Below are 20,332 nucleotides of genomic sequence, written 5' to 3'. Positions count from 1 at the left end.
ACAGTATGTTCTGCCCAAGTTAATGGTTTGGTCCAAATTATACCCTCCAACACACCCCACCAATCTATCCTGAATTTCCTCTCAGTCCCACTTTGTGTCAACCCCCTGCTTGGAATTCCCCTTCAGGATTTGCATAAAACTGGACATTTCATTAGTCCATGGGAACCAATTTCCACCCCTACTTCCCTCATTGGACAATGCTTTAGTGAACCCTGTCTTTTATCCCTCCCCAGCATCTCTCCAATTTGCTGCTGATTTCTATCCTCCCCCTGAACCTCCCCCATATTTCAACTGTTGCACCCTTGTGTTTCTGTCTTTGGCCCACAAATTCCCCAGAGTAATAAATCCTCTTTGATTCTATGCAGTAGAACTACCCCGCCTTTTCCTTGCCCCCTCAGAGCTCAGACTGACAGCCAAAATAGGCCACAGAGCAATTGCTCCAGCCACACCTCAGGTCAATTGCTCCCAGAGTGTGCCCCACTCAGCGAGGGGCCGCAGTGGCAAAGTGAGCGCAGCTCCGGCTGATGCGTCACTCGCTCCCCTTACACAGCTCTACTCTGCCCAAAGATTCCTCCAGTTTTGTTGAAGGGAAAAACATAGAAGTGCAATTGGGGTAATAAATTCTACATTCAGAGGAAAAGTCTCTGTCCTTCTATTTCTTCATTCATTCACAGTCTGGCCTTTCTACAGGACACCCTACATCTGATTTATTGATTAATAACTACACTCCTCATGATAAAATACACCGGGCAACTGGATCATCAATATCACCAACTCAGTAAATACCTAGCCTTGGAATACCTGAATTGTAAACCCTTAAGGAACACTTGATTGCATTCCACCACATTAAAATTGAAAATTTGCATCAAATCAGATGAGAACCAATTTAAGAGTGTAAAGCCCTAAGTGGGGAAAAAAATCCTTTCCAACCCATAAAAACATTGATTTCTTTTGCCAAATAAAAGGTAAATGTAAGCACACAGAGGCCCTTCTATCTTTCAAAAAATGAATTATTAAAATTATCTGGACCTTTACATTAATCGTCTTTCCTTTTCAATTTAACTGTTGCAAAGTTCAAGAGGGAAACATCAGTCTACATCCTTTGGATTTCCTGCTGGAAGTTCCAGCTACAGATTCATGGGGAACTATACAATGGAAAAATGATTCAGAAAACATTCACAATGCTTCAAGGATTTGCTTTTCCACTTGTGCTGCCACTGATTTTCACTCAGCAGACTGATAATAAGTTTGATCCAATGCACAAGCTGAGGGTTTATTTAAATCAAGTGGGAATGGGGAATGATTTAAAGATACCAAGAACCAATGGGTTCCCTGAGAGGCTGGATTCATCACACACTGTCTAAAATTGCCTGATTTGGCAGGAAGATTGATACCAGAGTTCTGTTCAGCCTGGGAGGAGACCAAGGCCTCTGTGACCCAATGCCATTGCTGAGGGAGCTGGACACAGCCCTGAGCCCTGCACAGGAACAAACACACAGACACGTCCCCAGCCTGCAGGTGGCAGAAGAATCAAATATCTCTTCAAAAAAACAAACTCTTCCAGTTCAACCAACAGCCAGCTGTGCAAAAGGCTTTGGTGAATCCAGAGATGACCTGAGAATTTAAAATAATGCAGACACCTGGGTGCTGCCCTGGCATTACCAAATCAAAGCCATGCAGAGAGCTTGGGAAGCATTTCAGAGCAGTTCACACTTTCAGTCACAGAGAGAATTCAGCTGGTTTCAGCCTGTGCTGCTGAGCCAGCCACACAGCCTGGGGTGCCTGCTGCCTGCAGCCAAGCACCAGCAGAGGATGGGGGCTCCTGGTGCTGCTCCTGCTGCTCACAAAGGCCTGGAGCTGGACAAGAGTCACAGTGCTTGGGGAAGGTATGGCTGTGGTGAAGGTGCATTCCTGAAAACACAACCGTTTGTGAATACAAGGGCAGAAGTTCTCATGGAAAATCAGTCTGTGTTCACATGGTTGTGCATCTGGAGAGAGGAAGAGGAAAATGCTGCTGGCAGAGAGGTTATCTCCCTCGTGGATAGCTCCCCTTGTAGTGGGACATTTTCTCCTTCAGGTGCCTGTATGTATTGACTAGGAGCTGCAGAATTGAAAAAAAAAATCTGTGAGGCCAGCAAAAAAACTGGTAGATTCAAATGAGAATTATAAACAAAATGCCTCTAATTGTGAAGTCCTCAAGGCACCCCCTCTCTCCCATCTGCTCCTGGGCCACTCCTTGTCCCACAAAGGGGGCAGTTTCACAGCCATGAATGTGGGCTCAAGGCTCTGCTGTGAGTCATCAGCCTCTGCTTAACAGGGGCTCTGGAATAGACCTGGGACATCACTGGATGTTGCAACACAGGGCAGGATCTCAGGGCAGGCATCACTGGTAAATTCCTTAGCCCTCACACCAATATATCCATTCATCTATTGATGTAACAACAACAGGGACACTGGTTTTGTGTTCCTTTGCAAGCACTTGTGCAACTCCTCTTGAAGCAAATTCACACTTGGAAATGTAATCCTTTGACTCTCACAAAGAAACAACCATCATCAGTTTCTAGGGGATGGAGCAGCTCAGTAACTGAGAGGAGTCTCAGCCTCAGGTATACACAAGGATCCAAAAACACTGGAGCCCATGGACACAGGATGGAGGGGGAAAGCCTTATGGCAGGCTCAAGAAGTGTCTGTACAAGTCTCCACAGAGCCCACCCACCTCTCTCCATGCACATTGCTTTGCAAAACAAACTTCCCTCCTGGATGCATTTTGGGAAATTCTCATTCCTAAACTACAGCTGGCTCTGTAGTGGGCAGGGCTGAGAGAGGGAAGCACTCTCCTGGAGGCCCTGCCTGCTCATGCCCAAATGTCCATCAGTGTCCTGGTTGGGACACATCTCTCTGTGCCAGGGAAGCTGCACAGCAATGCTGCAGTCTGGGACTGCTCCCAGGAACAGCATCCCATGGAGGGAAGGCTGAGCCCTGTGATTTCTTGGCCCTGCCAGTGCTTTCCCCCTTGTGTCAGAGGCAGCAGTGAGGAAATTCCTGCTGGGCTTATTTTGCATAACATAGACACTCCATGGGCACTGTGACAGCAGCCATGGGAGGAGAGTTGATTCCAGCTTTCAGCCCAGTGAAGATCATGAAGAACTGCATGAACAGCACAGTGGAGATGAGATCCAGGAGGAAAACCCTTTACTTCCAGGTAAATCTTCCACATCCACCCAAAGGTAACACACAATCTGTCAGACTGTACCTTGGCCACACAGTCGCAAGCAGTAATACACGATGCCCCCTCCTGTGCAAACCACAACAATCAGGGCTGCAAACAAGATGCCAATCCACATGCCAGGGCTGTTCATTTTGCTGGTGAGAAATTCAGTATTACCTGCAGAGCAGAAGAAAACAGAGCATCCAAGTGAAGCAAGCAGGAGTGCCAAGCCATGAGCCGACTTGTGTGCACCATACAAATGATTTGGCCCCGTCTGAGAAAGGGAGAAGGAACTGATGAATCTTTCATATGGTACCTGGCATAATGCTCACTTTATCAACATTCAAAGCAAATTGTTGTCACCCCACAACTGCAGATCCCTTTGAACATTCAACTCATCTGAAATACCCAAGAGCAAGTGATGGGAGACCCATCCTTGATATAATGTACAATAAGGAAATCCACTTTGACTGGATTTTAAAAACCTTCTTGTCCATGCCCTTTGAATATGACAGGAGTTTCTACAATGAAAGAAATTTCAATATATAAATGTCACCTTGAGTTGACAAATGTCCTCTTAGTCTGGAGGCAAAGTCTTATTCAGCACTTACAGACAAGGTCAATCCTTGGGAACTGTTGCACGACAATCACATGCCCCCTTCCTTCAGCATCCCTGTGTCTGTCACTAGATAATTACAGGAACCTGAGCCTCTGGACATCTCTGTCCAGGACTGGTCATGTCCATTTACCAAGGCAAAGTCTCTGGGATGGATGGCTGCAGCATGTGTAGATTCAAGTTATGCATGTACAGGACATCTCCCCACCCATGGAAAACTCTGTACGCATCAAGCTGTCTGGACAAACCCATCTCAAAGGAAAAGGCAAACAAACACAAGATATGATTAACCTGGAATATTCTCAGCAGGAATGCAAGCTGGCAGTTGGGTGAGATTCGGACATGACTTTTGAGTGTAGAAGCACTTTAGGGTAGGGTTGTGTTTCTGGGTATCAGTCTCCATTTCACAGCAAATAGTCTTCTCAGTACTGATGTCACCTCTTCCATTTTCTGAGAAAGATGGAAAGTAAAAATACATTGATTACATATATGGATCATGTAGAAGATATTCAGTGAAGGGCAAAAGGTGTTGAGGAGTTTAGCAAATTTAAAAAGTGGATCATGTTTCACAAAGTGTTGGAGATTGCTATGATTGTTACAAGTTGGAGATGTTTAATTCACTAACAGTCAAAATAAACCACTGTCATTACATTTCCTCCTCACTAAAGCTGATCACTTGTTCAGGGAATCAAGGAAGGAAATATTTGAAGAACGTAAGGAAGATTACACAAGCAATTAAGAATAACAAAACATCTTATCATTATCAAGCTTATTATTACATTTATGCAAGAAAAATCTATTGAAAAACTTTGCAGCTGCCTTTTACCCACAGGAACTAAAGACAATGAACAAGCAAGACCAGGATCTCAGTAAATCTCTAAGACCCTGGAGTGCATCTCCTACGAACCCTGCACCCACTGTGCCATTAGAGAGCTTATTCTTCTTCTCAGAGAATCTGCAAAACTCCCTCCTACCTTCACCTGCACATCCAGACCTTCCCCTCTCAAGGGGTACAGGCATCCCTGTCTACAGAAATTTCCAAATTTCACTGTGAAGGTCTTAGTGTCAAAGTTTTACACAGCATTGACAGCATGTAGATATTTTGCAGTGGTAAGTATAAATACAGGAGAGAAATGTTTTATGGTGGCCAAAAAATAAATACAAGTGAGACTGTTAGGCTAAATAAAGGCATACAAACAAGAGCACTTTTTCTTTGTTTTCTTCTGTCAGCAAGAAATTAGAAGAGATGCTCTAACTCCAGCAGAAGAGGGGATAAAAGCTGCCCTCAGAGAACCAACTACAGACAGAAAATCACTGACTTGGATGGAGCTCAACCAAGTCACACCCTGCAACCTGAGCCACCAGGATGAAGTGCTGCCCTCGTGGAGCCACTTGCTCCATGCACTGACAGGTGTTTGAATCCCTGATTTTGGCAGTTCTGCGAGGATACTGGAAAGATGCTCCTGGGTGTTTATTGAATTGGACAGAAGAGCAGCACAGAGCAGCTCTTGAGGCTGAACCTGGGTCAGGGTGTGTTCTGGCTGAAGCAGGTGACACTGACACATTGCAATATGGCACAGAATTTAACCAGGGGAATTGCTGTTGCCAAAAAAGCTTAAAATAAAAGCATATCTTTATATATCAAAGTAACAAGTGTTTATCTGAATCTGTCCTACCACAGTTTTCAGCAGTGTTTGGCCTGAAATAACCGACTTTACTTTTGTGAATTACTTTATAATTTTTTTCACAGAAGAAATTGATTCATTCCAGGTTATTCACTCATAAGCCTTGTTGTCTGACCAAATAGAGAAGAGTTCAGTTTCCTACCCAGAAATATGCTTTCATCAGTTAATACCCAGGCTGCCAGCACAACATACCTCCAGAATTCAGGGTGCCACACGAGACAACTGATCCCTCAGGCTTCCTCCAGAAGACAATATAAATTCCTTCATGACAGTTATTAAGTTCCTCAAAGCAAACAGTGGTGTGCGTTTTATTGGTCACCAACTGTATTATTCCATCTGAAAATATCTCGTTTTGTGTGTCAGCGATTATGTTAAATTTTTCAAAATTGTTATCCCAGTCCTTGCATGTGCAGCTGTTACAGTCTGTGCAGTGGTAGACTGTCACCTCTGTAGAATGGTCTTCTGCCCCTTCAGCAGAGCAAACAGTGGACATGGCAATATCTAAATCAGAAAACAGAGAAAAACAAACATTTTCTACCCAGAGGTTTAGCATCAGAGAACAGGATGTGTTTTGGTGGAAAAGCTCAGTCATGGCTTTGCAGACATTGTCTGACAATGGACAAATTTTGTACAGTATTGGGGCCAGTTCCCAGGATCATTATTGGGGTAGAAACATGACAGAATTCCCCCACTCCTTCCACTGTCTTTTTAAATGGGAAGCTGCCAGCTTAGGAAGCAAGTTGAAAGATGTTTCTCTTGCTCAGCTCATCTGTTCTTGCCCTCTTTCCTCCCCAAACGCCTTGCCACAGTCCCTCCACGTGTCCCTCCAACACCCTGCCACATCCCAAGGCCACTGAAGCTCAGAGCTGCCATTGCCCACTCTGGGTGCAGTGTCCCAGGTGTCCCCCCTCAGACTCTCCTGGCAAAGAGTCACTCCTTTGGGACAGGACTCACTTCACCTGACATCAGAACCACCCAAACAGTCACCCCTCCCAGAAGAGGAGACTGTGACAGCTCAAACACATTGACCTTCACCTCCTTCATTTCTCTTCCCATCTTTCAGGGTTTGTGGTCTTGGTTTTAACTGGGCCCAGCTGAGCTTTCCCCTAGCAGTTCAGAGGAGCTGAGCTGTGCAAGTGCAGGGAAAAGCACAGAGCTCAAACCCAGAGACTCACTGGGATGGGGATCAGCAAGAGCCAGCAGCAGCAAACCCAAGGGCAGGAGGTGGGGAGGGTCCATGGGGCTCAGGTCCAGCAGGGCTGGGGCTCTCCAGATCCTCCACAGTGCCAGGCCAGGCTCAGCAGCCTCCTCCCTCAGTCTTCTCCCTGTGGCAGAAGACAAAGTACCAGTGCTCTCTAGTGAAGCTTGAAACATACTGATATTTTCAATAGAGGCTCCAGGCCCACAGTGGCAGACAGGACTTAGACATAATAGAGCTGTTGTAAGAACATTGCTTACATTTTTCAGGTAGAACAAGGTAAGTTGTATGTGTAGTTGTATTCATAATCTAGGGTGCTAATAACAGGGTTTAAGGAGTGGTGGTCCAAGCTTGCATCTTAGGTTGTTGGAAAAATTTTATATAAGAGAAAATATTGGGGAGAGTTGGTGATTTTAGCCATTTGCTCTTGCCATTTGCTTTTGCATTTGCTATTGCTTTTGCCATTGCTTGTATGCATGTTTTTGAGACTGATGTGCTTTGTCATAAATAACCTTTTTAACTACTACCTGCTTTGCTTAAGATAACCCGACAAAGTTGGAACCAGGAGCTTGAAGTAGGAGCCTGAGAGCTCTGGAGTTGGTGCCTTAGAGCACCGGAGATCAAGAACCTCTCATCTGGTGCCTCGTGTTTGGTACCTTGCTTTGCTCACTTTCCTAAGGACTTTAAAAATACTGTCAGGCCTCCTCAAAGGCCTTAAATAAAAGTGTGGTAACGAGAAAGCTGAAAGAAAGTACTTGCTGACTGCTGGGAGAAGCAGAGGATTGGGACTTCTCATCGCCTATCTTACACTGAGGCGAGCAACTTTGGGTTGATCTAGGAGCACGGGAAATATTATGGTAAAAGAGTAGAACTGAGAAAAAATCCAGAACTCCTAATGATATATTTAAGATAAGCTGAGTGTTGAAGTATATCCAGAGAAATAGGGAGAAAATATATTTAAAGAAGAGAAGTAAGAGTGTGGGAAAGGATATGGAATTTATAATGATATATTTAAAGTAAGTTAAGTCTTATGGTGAATCTATAGAGATGGGGGAAAGTGTCTTTGAGGAGCAGAAATATATGCATGACTATTTAGAATCTTTATTATGGAATAATAATTTAAGTGTTCCAGATAAAAAGTTAAGAGAACTGTTAATGCATGTTAGAAAGAATTTTCCAAACATAGATGCTGATTCTGTTTTAAGTGAAACTTCCTGGGATTGAGTTGGTCTGAAACTTTTGGATGATGTTTGTCTGGGAGATAGAAAAGCTCCTTTGTTATTTCCATGTTTGGCATTGATCAGAGAATTGTCAAGTGCGCCACTTATGAATTTTGAAAACACAGAAACTTCTTCCCTGTCTTCTTGATTGGCATTGCAATATATTGCTAATCACAATGATTTTATATTTAGTAATCTGTTATTGCACAGATATGAGTGGACATTTGTCAAAGTGTCAGCATTGAGTTTTAATTTTTCTATAGTTAATTATTTAAAAATCCAGCTTCTAAGTATTCGCAATGCCCTCAATAAGTTTTGAATTTCTATAAAGAAGAAGCTTGCAAATTTATGCCTTGCAGATTTATTGTCAGTATTTTAGCTTTCCCGCCAAACCAAATTGTAACAGAATTTTATTTTTTATATATTGTTTTATGTTTTTCAAATTATCAATTAAATTCTTCATGAACACAAATCAGGACCATTTCTAGGATCATCATCTGAACAACAAAATTTAATTTGAGCCAAAATTTCCTTTTTATATGTTGCAAAAAATACTATTCTTCTATAAGCTCGATTTTTAAGGCTCAAATTTAGCTTCTGTATTTAATTCCAATATCATTGTATTAAGAGTATCAATTCTGTATTACAGAATGATTTTGACTTCTGTTTTATTGTTTAACTTGAATTCTTTCAACATTCCAAATAAGTTTTGGAAAATCTCCAGACATGCCCCTGCATCAAATGTATGAAGATAATTAGTTAAGTTGTGAATTTAATGTTCCTTTGTTTTCTTTTTATGCATTCTCTCTCTTATTTTAGCAGGTCTCCTATGGCCTGACCCTGTGCTGTGTCATGATTTTAAGTATTTTTCAGAGTTCCAAGAGAATTATCTCAGCTTCGTTGAAAGTCTCTTCTGAATTTCTAATCTTATGGTTTTCCAGAGTTGTTATTACAGAAGTGCTCCAGCAGCCTGCCATGTTCAAAGCATCTCATCCTGAGCAAAACCTTCAGAGAGAACAAGCTGCTGAAGGAATTTGATTTCTTTCTCACCCTGAAATGTTTAATTGTAGCTTTTGTTCATAAGAGTCTTGGGTTTTTTAATAAAAAGATATCAGGGAGTTCTCTAGATTTAGGTAGAAGCCAGGCCTTAATTGTATCTGGAAGGGAAATGTGCAAACCCAGGTGTTTTCTGCATCAAAATAATATTGCAGTCATTTTGGCTTAGCAATTTGACTTTACCAATAAGGCAGCTGAATCTAATTTTGGAGTGAATTTGATGCTCATTTTCTAGAGATGAGCATCTAATCCCTCCTTGAATCAAGGCTTGTCAGCTGTTTACAGACCCTGAGGTGATGACACAGATTTTATCATCACAGGACTGACGATTATCTAATCTTATAAATGTATGGCTATTATTTAAAGTATTGTTGATTGTATTGTGTTTTACCTGCAGGAGATTGTGAACTTGGATTTTTTGTTTTTTTTCTTTTTAAAGTGAGGGAAACAGCAGTATTGTAGAATTTTTTTGTTAGGTAAGAGTTTAAGGAAAATATGAAGTTCAATTATATGTTATGCTTATGCTTTTGCTTGCTTTTAGTAGTACAGATTTGTCAATTAACCAACTTAAAGTAAGTGTTTTAGTAGCTTCAGTTAATGTATTAAGTTCAAATACCATATGTCTGTTCAACACAACTCCAGAAAAACTCATTTCCATTTGTTTAGCTATCCTTGTAGTTATATTATCAATGTCAATTTGTGTGTTCTCTACCATGATAGCCACTTGTTCCTGAATGAAGTGAAGTTTTGCTTCGATAATGAGGTGAAAGGAGCAGGGCTGGCCAAGACCCTTGTGAAATAGTCAAGAGCAAGACTGGGTTGGCTGCTGTTTGCCACCAACAAGATTTCTTGCTTCACTGCTGGCTGCAACTCAGCAGGCATTGAGCCATGGGGACACTGCCAGACCTTGATGCAAAGAATCACCTTCTCTGCTACCAGAGCGCCATCCAGGAGGAGAAAACAGGCCAAGTAACCTGCAAGTGATATGAGTCTCAGAATGGTACAGTTTGGATGGTTTGTTTAGTGGATTGGAATTTAGCATCCTAGATGAAAACAAGTTTTTTGGTGCTAATCATGGTGCCTTATTTTCTCCATGCATTTGACAAATGATTAATAAGTTTGTTAAGGGAATCTTTATGGTTCTAAGAGGAGGAAGAGAGGTTGGAGTCAGTGAGTCAGGGATCTCTCTGAATTCTTCAGAGAGAAAGCAGAGTGCAGGGATTGAATTAAAGTATTTGGATGCATTTAAGTATATTAAGCCATTCACACAAAGTAGACATTTAGGTAGAAGTAATTCAGTAAGTTTTAGTGTGAGTTCTAATGCTTTGTAAGTGAAAGGTTTCAAATGCCAGAGTAAGCAGAGCAAGTTCTAGTGAAGGTTGAAAGCATACTAATATTTTCAATAGAAGTTCCAGGCCCACAGTGGTAGACAGGGCTTAGACATAATAGAGCTATAGTAAGAATATTGCTCACATTTTTCAGATAGAAAAAGATAAGTTGTATGCATAGTCTTATACGTTACCTGGTGTGCTAAGAAACTGGAAGCCTAATAGGTTAAGGAGTGTCAGTCCGAGCTTGCATATTAGCTTGTTGGAAGAATCCTGTATAAGAGTTGCTATTGGGGAGAGTCGGTGCTTTTAGCCTTTTGCCCTTGCATTTCCCATTGCTTGTCTGCGTCTTTTGAGACTGATGTGCTTTATCATAAATAACCTTTTTAACTATTAGCTGCTTTGCTTATTTAAGATAACCCAACGAAGTTGGAGCCAGGAGCTCAAAGTAGGAGCCTGAGAGCTCTGGAGTTGCTTCCTTAGAGCACCAGAGATCAAGAACCTCTCACTGAGGAACTTTTCAATCCATCTGGGCTGTTCCCATTGACCAAGGAGGTGTCTAATTATCTTTCATTAGCATTGTTCTGCCTCCAAACACAAGGTTGCAGTCGGCAGCTAATCCAAAATGTCTACATTTCAAAAATGCACTTCTCAAAACAATTTTAAATTGGTATTTCAAACTAATGCTATAAAACAATATTTTTCACTGTATACATAAAAACGCCATACCCCTTTGGTCTCAAGGTACAGTGGTTTCATACCAGTTTCATATAGACTGTCGCATTTGGGCAACACATATCAACTTAGCCTTATCATGGAGTCACTGGAAATAAGACCCCCAAAAGGAGGAGAGACAACACAAAATAATGACATGGATATCAGGAATGAAAACTAGGAGGAGCTTGCCAGAAAATTCTGTATTTTGGCTTCCAAATCTTACTAATCTACAAACCTCACCTTTCCTGTTGTGAGAAAGTTGCCTGCTAATCTCGTCCGTTAAGAAATGAGGAAATTTATGGCGGGAACATAATAAGGATAACCCAAATGGTTTATGAGAACCATTGCAAAGTAATAAAATGTTCCTTTTCTTGCCAGGCACCACAAGAAAAAGCACATCTCCTATACCTTGGCACCAGTGAATTCCAGCAAGAGGAATCAACAACTACCTGACACGTTGCAGGCAGAAAGAGTTTGTGCCAAGCCCCAGGGACACCACATGAGGAAGGCTCTACTTCCAGGAGCCGCCCTGGAGGCAGAAGAGCAACCAAGGGCAGCAAAGAGATTAATTTCTTAACCCCAGGATAGAGGGAGGGTAGATAATTTTGATCTTTTGCTTAGAATCATTAAGGTTGGAATAGCCCTCCAAAATTATGAAGCCAAACACTTGACCAAACTTCTTTGACTTCAGGGCCGTGGTCAGTGCCAGAGATGCAGCCACAAGGCTGAGCCCCCTCTGCTACTGGAGCTACTCCTCAGTGTCCCATGGGGCAGCACAGCTCAGGGAACCCCTCCTGCTCTGGGCACCATGTACATCACAGAATGGTTTGGGCTGGAAGGGAACTTAGAGGTGTAGTTAAAGATGCAGTCCCACCCCCTAGGGACACATTCCAGTGCACCAGGGTGTCCAGAATCCCACCCAGCCCTGGCCTGGGACACTTCCAGGGATCCAGGAGCAGCCACAGCTTCTCTGGGAAGCCTGTGCCAGAGCCTCACCACCTTCAGAGCTAAACAACTTCCTCCTAATCTCTCATCTAAAGCTACTCCATGAGCCTGAAGCCATTGCCCCTCGCCCTGTCACTGCACATGCTGGGAAAAGGCCCCTCTCCATCTCCCTTGCAGGCTCCCTTTAGGTCTGCAATCCTCAGCCTCCTCAGTTCCCAGGGCTGCAGGGCCACACAGGGCAGCACCCCATTGCCAGGGCACAAACACTGCACCAGCTTTTCTTCTGATGGACATGGAAATGGTCTGATCTCCCCTGCTCCAGAAATCCACAGGGTGCTGGATGGGTTGGCATCATCTTGATACCACAAGACTTCCTCCAGCAAAACTACCTGACAGCACAATTAAACAGATGGGTGGAAGAAATTCAGGTGATCTTGAACATCACAAGGAACAAGGCCCACCCAGAGCTGCCCACCAAGGGTCTGTGCTGTGGCACACAGAGCAGCCCCAGTAGCTGTGCACCTCCAAAACTCCCTCATTCATTCACTCCAGCACGATCCAACCACCCTCCCAAGTATTAGGCAGCTCCTCTTAGGACTTTTTTTTTTTTTATTCAAGTGGTGGGAGAATTCTTTGAAGCCTGCCAAGAAGCTGCTTTCCCTACACGACAAGATCATGCACTATTTGTGCTTGTGATTCATTTCACTGTCGACCTTTTCAGAGCTGCAGGTATTGGCTGAATCACCCTGAAGCAGAAATCTTGTCTGGGGACACCACAAGTGTGAATAAAGCACCTCTCTTCCATAGCTGAGTCTTGTTTTTGTATTCCTGCCAATACCACAGTTTGGCTAATTACTGTGTGGAATGCACCCAAGCATTGTCTTGCAAGAAACACACAGCGGCAGCTCCAGAATCTGAGGCAATGCCCCAAAGCCTCTGCAAAAGCTGGAAATGAGCTTCCTCTAAAAGGCTGAGCATTTCTTAGAACACTCTCTTCCCAGAAAGTGCCAAACCAGAACCATATGTGCTGTTGTGACCCTCTGAGCTCAAACTGCTTTGATGTCTTTTTAGGAGAAGCAGCATCCTTTTCCAAGCATTTGTGCACCCACTGTGCATGTCCAAGGTTTTGACTGCTATGGCACAGCTGGTACCCAGCAGCATCCCAGAGATCACAACACACAGAAGCAGAGATCCAAAACCCCTCTGGTTTTGCAGAAACACAACCCGAGATCAGCTGAGTTGTCAGAGTGGGCACTAATAATGCCAAGGTTTGGGGTTTGATCAAAAATGGGCCATTCAGTTAAGAGCTGGACTTGATGTTCCTTCTGGGTCCCTTCCAACTCAGACTGTTCTGGGATACTGTGAACCAAGAAGATTTTGGACAAAGCAGTTCAATCTAAACCAACCTTATCTAAAAGAAGAGTGAGAGCTGTTGCAGTTATTATGTCGAGACAGATTAGACTGGCACCACCACCAGTCCTTTTTTAGAAAATTTTCATGCCTTCTTCCAGTGTATTTCTATTTGACTGCTCTAACTGCTTTTCTTGCAGGCAACTCCACACAGCTCTCTTTTTCTCCTCTCTACATGACTGGCTAAACCCCAACCTGTCCCTTTCCCAGCCACCTTACCCTCTCTGTCCCTCACACAACATTCCCTTACCTTCTCTGTCTCTTGCACGACCACATGTTGCCTCCTCTTCACAGCACAGCCAGCAGATTCTGGATCTCAAGCTCCAACTCAAACAGCAACTACTGGTCAGCTAACTCATTCTTTTATAACACCCAAATTCATTGGACAGGCACAGATGTTTTCACTCCTGCATAATTAGTACAGGTGGAATTAATCAGGAGAGATTGCCTTCTCTACTATCCTTAACCCCTGCCATCCTACAAAAAGCCTTCTTTGAAAGAAAACTGAGCTTATCAGAAAAAGTTAATCATTTACTGTGCCACGTCAAAGCTATAGCTGTTGCATCTGTTCCTTTGATAAAAGAAAAGAAAAACATCCTTAAAGAGAAAGTTGCAAGTTAATTCAGGATTGGACCCATATTTTCTTTGATTACCCCTTGCGAACAGCACCAGGGTGACCTTAAAAATTATTTATTTCTCAACAGCTAAAGAGGACATAAGGAAATTTCAATTTTTCTCAAATACTACTTGTCTCAGCCCATGAGACAAAGCATACAAGTTACGTACTGTTTGGTTTCTAAATCCCACTTTAGCAGAGGAATAACTCTTAACCACACTTGTATTAAACTTACTTACAGGCCTAACTTGCTTAGAGATCTCAACCATCAAAGAGAGCAGCATTTCTCCCATGCCAAAGCATCTGCACACAGACATAAAGGGTCAGTGCAAGGTACCTCTGAGAAATTCCCCTTAGAGGTGTGGAAGTGCTTGCTCTGGATGATTTTGTGACTCCCCAAGCAAACAGTGGGGGATCAGCACAGGATCCATCCTTGTTTAGGGATCCACCAAGAGCAGCAAACAGGAGAGAGCCCAGCTCAGAGAGGCCCCATTCAGAGACAGGTCACTGGTCCAGGAGAGCCCCAAGGGTCTCGTTTTTCACCACTGTTCCTAGGGGCACAAGAGAGGGGCTTTAGTCACAACAGTGTTTCATCCTGGCCCCTTTTGACACTGGCACATGTTCTTTGGAAGGGTGAGAACAGGGATGTTGTGCCATTCAGACCAGAAAAATCATTGCCAAGGCTACTCCTCAAGAAACCAGGAGCACCTTGGACAGCAGCAGTGCCTGGGAGCAGACAGAGTTTCTGATAAACTGCAGAGCAGCTCAGCCAGGGGCTGCTCATCCAGGCCGAGGCCAAACGAGCATTTCTCAGATCAAAGCATAGCCTGGAAAAGGAGGATGCACCCCCACACAATGAATAGCCAAAGTTTAAGATAAAACTTTATTGTGGATTTTACGACACCTCAAATGAAATAACAGCAATCAAATTATGGCTTTTAGTGAGTCAGGCATCATAGTATTCTTCGTAATTTTTTTATCCCTAAGACAAAACAAGATGATCGTTTAGATCAATTCCAACACAAATCATTCCATAATCCTGTGATTAAAAATATCCACCTATATGTCTATATTCAATGGGAAAATGCACTTGATGAGGACAAACACTGTTGATTTTTAAAGCAAATTCTCATTGTGTTTCCCTTGGAGTGCATCAGCACAACACAGGTCCAAAGGGACAAAGTGGAACAGTTGGTAGGGATGCCCCCAGTCATCACAATCTCCATAATCACCCACAGAAATAAGAGATATGAAGGAAAGAGTGTTTGAGAGAGACATCAAGATCAGTCTGTGACTTGTGTTTCCTGTCTGATCTCACTGAGGTGCCCATATAACTTTAACTCTAAAAACATGTCCAGCGTTCTGGCCCCAACAGCTGTTACAGAGTAGAAATTAAATCTGCACATCATTAAACATGAACACATCAAGTTAATATAATGCAGTTTCCAAAGAAAATATTGCTCACTCATCTTACACATCTCTACTCTCCCAAAAAATTCTTGCAATTTCACTGTGCAAAAAAAAAAGTGCAATTGTGCTAAGATGCTACATAAAGAGGAAAAGTCTTTTTCCTTCTATTTCTTAGTTCATTCACAGATTGGCCTTGCTACAGGCAATCTTAGTTGTGGTGCAAATCTGCATCAAATCAGCTGAGAACTGACTTATAACTGTGAGTGTAAGGCCCTGACAGGTGTTACAAAAACCCTCTCCAACCCATAAAAGCATTGGTCTCCATGCCAAAATAAAAGGTAATTTTAAGCACAAAGGCCTTTCTATCTAAAAATTAATTATTAAAATTACTTGGATATTTTACATAAGGAACCTCTCTTTTTAGATTTGACTGTAGCAAAGTTCAAGGGAGAAACAACATCCTATATCCTTTGGATTTCCTGCTAGAAGTTCTAGCTACAGATTCATGGGGAACTAAACTATGGAAAAATGATTCAGCAAACATTCACATTGCCTCAGGGATTTGCTTTTCCAATTGTGCTGCCACTGATTTTCACTCAACAGCCTGATACTAAATTTGTTACAAAGCAAAAGCAGAGGGTTTATTCAAATCAAGTGGGAATGGAAAATGATTTAAAAATACCAAGAACCAATGGGATCCCTGAGAGGCTGGATTCATCACACACTGTCTAAAATTCCCTGATTCGACAGCAAGATTGACACCAGCGTTCTGTTCAGCCTGGGGAGAGACACATGTGCATCTGGAGAGAGGAGGAAGATGATGCTGCTGCAGTCAGGTTTTCTCCATTGGAGATGGTTGTCCATTTAGTTGGATATTTTCTCTTCCAGCAGCCTCTGTGTCTCGCCTACGAGCTGCAGAATTAGCAAAATAAATGCCTGTGAGGGCATTAAAAAAACTGGTAGATTCCAATTAGAACTACAAATAATATCTCAATTTGTGAAGTCCTCCAGGCACCTTCTTTCTCCCTTTTGGTTCTGGGCCACCCCTTGCCCCAACAAGGGAGCAGTTTCACAGCCATGAATGTGTGTTCAAGGGTCTGCTGTGACCCTGCCCTGGTGCTGTGACCCATCAGCCTCAGAGGGGCTCTGGAACAGACCTGGGACATCACTGGATGTTGCATCCCAGGGCAGGGTGTCAGGGAAATCACTGGGAAATTCCTTACACCTCACACCAATATATCCATTCATCTATTGATGTAACAACAACAGTGACACTGGTTTTGTATGCCTTTGCAAGCACTTGTGCAATTCCTCTTGAAGCAAATTCACACTTGGAAATTTAATCCTTTGACTCTCACAAAGAAACAACCAGTATCAGTTTCTAGGGGATGGAGCAGCTCAGTAACTGAGAGGAGTCTCAGCCTCAGGTATACACAAGGATCCAAAAACACTGGAGTCCATGGAAACAGGATGGAGGGGGAAAGCCTTATGGCAGGCTCAAGAAGTGTCTGCACAAGTCTCCACAGAGCCCACCCACCTCTCTCCATGCACATTGCTTTGCAAAACAAACTTCCCTCCTGGATGCATTCAGGGAAATACTCATTCCTAAATCACAGCTGGCTCTGTAGTGGGCAGGGCTGAGAGAGGGAAGCACTCTCCTGGAGGCCCTGTCAGCTCATGCCCAAATGTCCATCAGTGTCCTGGCTGGGACACATCTCTCTGTGCCAGGGAAGCTGCACAGCAATGCTGCAGTCTGGGACTGCTCCCAGGAACAGCATCCCATGGAGGGAAGGCTGAGCCCTGTGATTTCTTGGCCCTGCCAGTGCTTCCCCCTTGTGTCAGGAGGCAGCAGTGAGGAAATTCCTTCTGGATTTATATTGCATAACAGAGCCACAAGAGAGGCACTGTTTCACCAGACATTGGAGGAGAGTTGATTCCAGCTGTCAGCCCAGTGAAGATCATGAAGAACTGCATGAACAGAACAGTGGAGATGAGATCCAGGTGGAAAACATTTTATACTATTTCCACTTCCTGGTGTGGGACCCACAGACAACACAAAATTTGTCAGACCAGACAGTACCTTTTTGAGTAAATTTTCCCATGCCGCAGCCTCAAGCAGTAATACACGATGCCCCCTCCTGTGCCAACCCCAACAAACAGGACTGCAAACAAGATGCCAATCCACATGCCAGGGCTGTTTGTTTTGTAGGTGGGAACTTCAGGATTACCTGCAGATTAGAAGAAAACAGAGCATCCAAGTGAAGCAAGCAGGAGTGCCAAGCCATGAGCTGACTTGTGAGCACCACACAAGGAATTGGCCCCATCTGATAAACAGAGATGGAACTGATGAATGAGAGAACAAAGAGCCTCTGTCTCATCATATCTTACAGATGGTACCAGGCATAATGCTCACTTTATCAACATTCAAAGCAAATCGTTGCCACTCCACAACTACAGATATCTTTGAACATCAATTTTATCTGAAATAACAAAGAGTAGTGTGAGACCCATCATTGATGAAGTATTCAAATAAGGCAATTCACTTTGACTGGCTTTTAAAACCCTTTTTATCCATGACCTAAGGAAGATGACAGGACTTTCTACCATGAAAGAAATTTCAATATATAAATGTCACCTTTAGTTGAGAAATGTCCTCTTAGTCAGGAGGCAAAGTCTTATTCAGCATTTACAGACAAGGTCAGTTCCTGGGAACTTGGTGCTCACCAATCACATGCCCCCTTCCCTCAGCATCCCTGTGTCTGTCACTAGATAATTCCAGGAACCTCAGCCTCTGGACATCTGTCCAGGACTGGTCATGTCCATTTACCAAGGCAAAGTCTCTGAGACAGGATGGCTACAGCATGTGTGGATCCATGTTATGACTGTACAGGACATCTCCCCGCCCATGAAAAACTCTGTTCACATCAAGCTGTTTGGACAAATCCCTCTTAATGCAAAAGGCAAACAAACACAAGAAGAGATTTACCTGGAATTCCCTCACCAGGAATGTCAGCTGGCAGTGGGAAGAGTTTTGGACGTGATGTTTTAGTGTAGAAGCACTTCAGGTCAGAATTGTATTTCTTGGTATCTGTCTCTGCTTCACAGCAAATAGTCTTCTTCTCAGTACTGATATCACTACCTCCATTTTCTGAGAAAGATGAAAGGTAAAATAGTTTCAATTATAAATATGGATCATGTAGAAGATCTCCAGTGAAGGGCTAAAGGTGTTGTAAATTTTAAAAAATGGATCATGTTGCAAAAAGTGTTGGAGATTGCTCTGATTCCTATGAGTTGGAGATGTTTCATTCCCTAACAGTGCAAATCAAAGCCTGTCATTAGATTTCCTTCTCACCGAAGCTGATGAGTTGTTCAGGGAATCAGAAATACTTGGAGAAGGTAAGAAAGTCTTCATGTGCAATTACAAGTTACAAAACATCTGTAAAAAGGTCATCATTACATTTATCCAATAAAAATCTATTGAAAATTTTTGCAGCTGCTTTTTACCACAGGAACCAAAGAAGAGAAACAAGCAAGTCCAGGAGCTCAGTAAATCTCTAAGACCCTGGACTGCATCTCCTACCAACCCTGCACCCCATTGTGCCATTAGAGAGCTTATTCTTCTTCTCAGAGAATCTGTAAAACTCCTTTCTACCTTCACCTGTACATCCAGCCCTTCCCCTCTCAAGGGGTACAGGCATCCCTATCTACAGCAATCTCCAGATTTCACTGTCAAAGTTTCAGTGTCACCAAAGTTTTACACGGCAGTGACAACATGTAGATATTTTGCAGTGAAGGGCACAAATACAGGAGAGAAATATTTTATGGCTGCCAGAAATTAAATATAGGTGAAATTGTTAGCCTAATAAAGGCATAAAAAGGGGGAAACTCTTTTTTGTTTCCTTCTGTCAGCAACAAAATTAGAAAGGATGCTCTAACTCCAACAGGAGAGGGGATAAAAGCTGCCCTCAGAGAACCAACTACAGACAGAAAAGTCACTGACTTGGATGGAGCTCAACCAAGTCACACCCTGCAACCTGAGCCACCAGGATGAAGTGCTGCCCTCGTGGAGCCACTTGCTCCATGCACTGACAGGTGTTTGAATCCCTGATTTTGGCAGTTCTGTGAGGATGCTGGAAAGATGCTCCTGGCTGTTTATTGAATTGGACAGAAGAGCAGCACAGAGCAGCTCTTGAGGCTGAACCTGGGTCAGGGTGAGTTCTGGCTGAAGCAGGTGACACTGACACATTGCAACATGGCACAGAATTTCACCAGGAGAATTGCTATTGCCAAAAAAAATTAAATAAAAACATATTTTAAAGACCAGAGTAACACGTGTTTATCTGAATCTCTCCTACTGTACTTTGAAGCAATGTTTGACCTGAAATAACTGAATTTTCTTTTGTGAATTACTTTATGACTTTTTCATCACAGAAAAAAAACATTTGTTCTTGTTTATTCACTCATAAGCCTTGCTGTCTGACCAAATAGAGAACAGTTCAGTTTCCTACCCAGAAATATGTTTTCATCATTTAATATCCAGGCTCTCAGCACAACATACCTCCAGAATTCACAGTGCCACACGAGACTCCTGATCCCTCAGGCTTCCTCCAGAGGACGCTACAAATTCCTTCATGACAGTTATTATGTTCCTCAAAGCAAACAGTGGTGTGCATTTTATTGGTCACCAACTGTATTATTCCATCTGAAAATCTCATTTTGTGTGTCAGCGATTATGTTAAACTTTTCAAAATTGTTATTCCAATCCTTGCATGTGCAGCTGTTACAGTCCCTGCAGCTGTAGACTGTCACCTTTGTAGAATACTGTTCTGTCCCTTCATCAGGGCCAACAATGGACATGGCAATATCTAAATCAGAAAACAACAAAAAAACCAAAACATTTCCTACCAATTTTCTACCCAGAGG

The 20,332-nt window shown here is 43.0% G+C and overlaps 1 protein-coding gene across 1 annotated transcript in view; it reads right to left on the bottom strand.

Moving 5' to 3' along the window:
* Window positions 1–20,332, bottom strand: part of LOC306810635 (T-cell antigen CD7-like) — a 67,029-nt gene that overhangs the window by 31,658 nt on the left and 15,039 nt on the right. Inside the window, exon 2 of the mRNA XM_079323456.1 lies at window positions 4,116–4,274. The gene's annotated coding sequence lies outside the window, so the exon portion shown is untranslated. The remainder of the gene's footprint in view (window positions 1–4,115; window positions 4,275–20,332) is intronic.

This window comes from Erithacus rubecula (assembly GCF_903797595.1).
Source record: "Erithacus rubecula genome assembly, chromosome: 20".
Taxonomy (NCBI): domain Eukaryota; kingdom Metazoa; phylum Chordata; class Aves; order Passeriformes; family Muscicapidae; genus Erithacus; species Erithacus rubecula.
The sequence above is the reverse complement of the archived record's forward strand: the minus strand, read 5'-3'. Positions and strand labels throughout refer to the sequence as shown.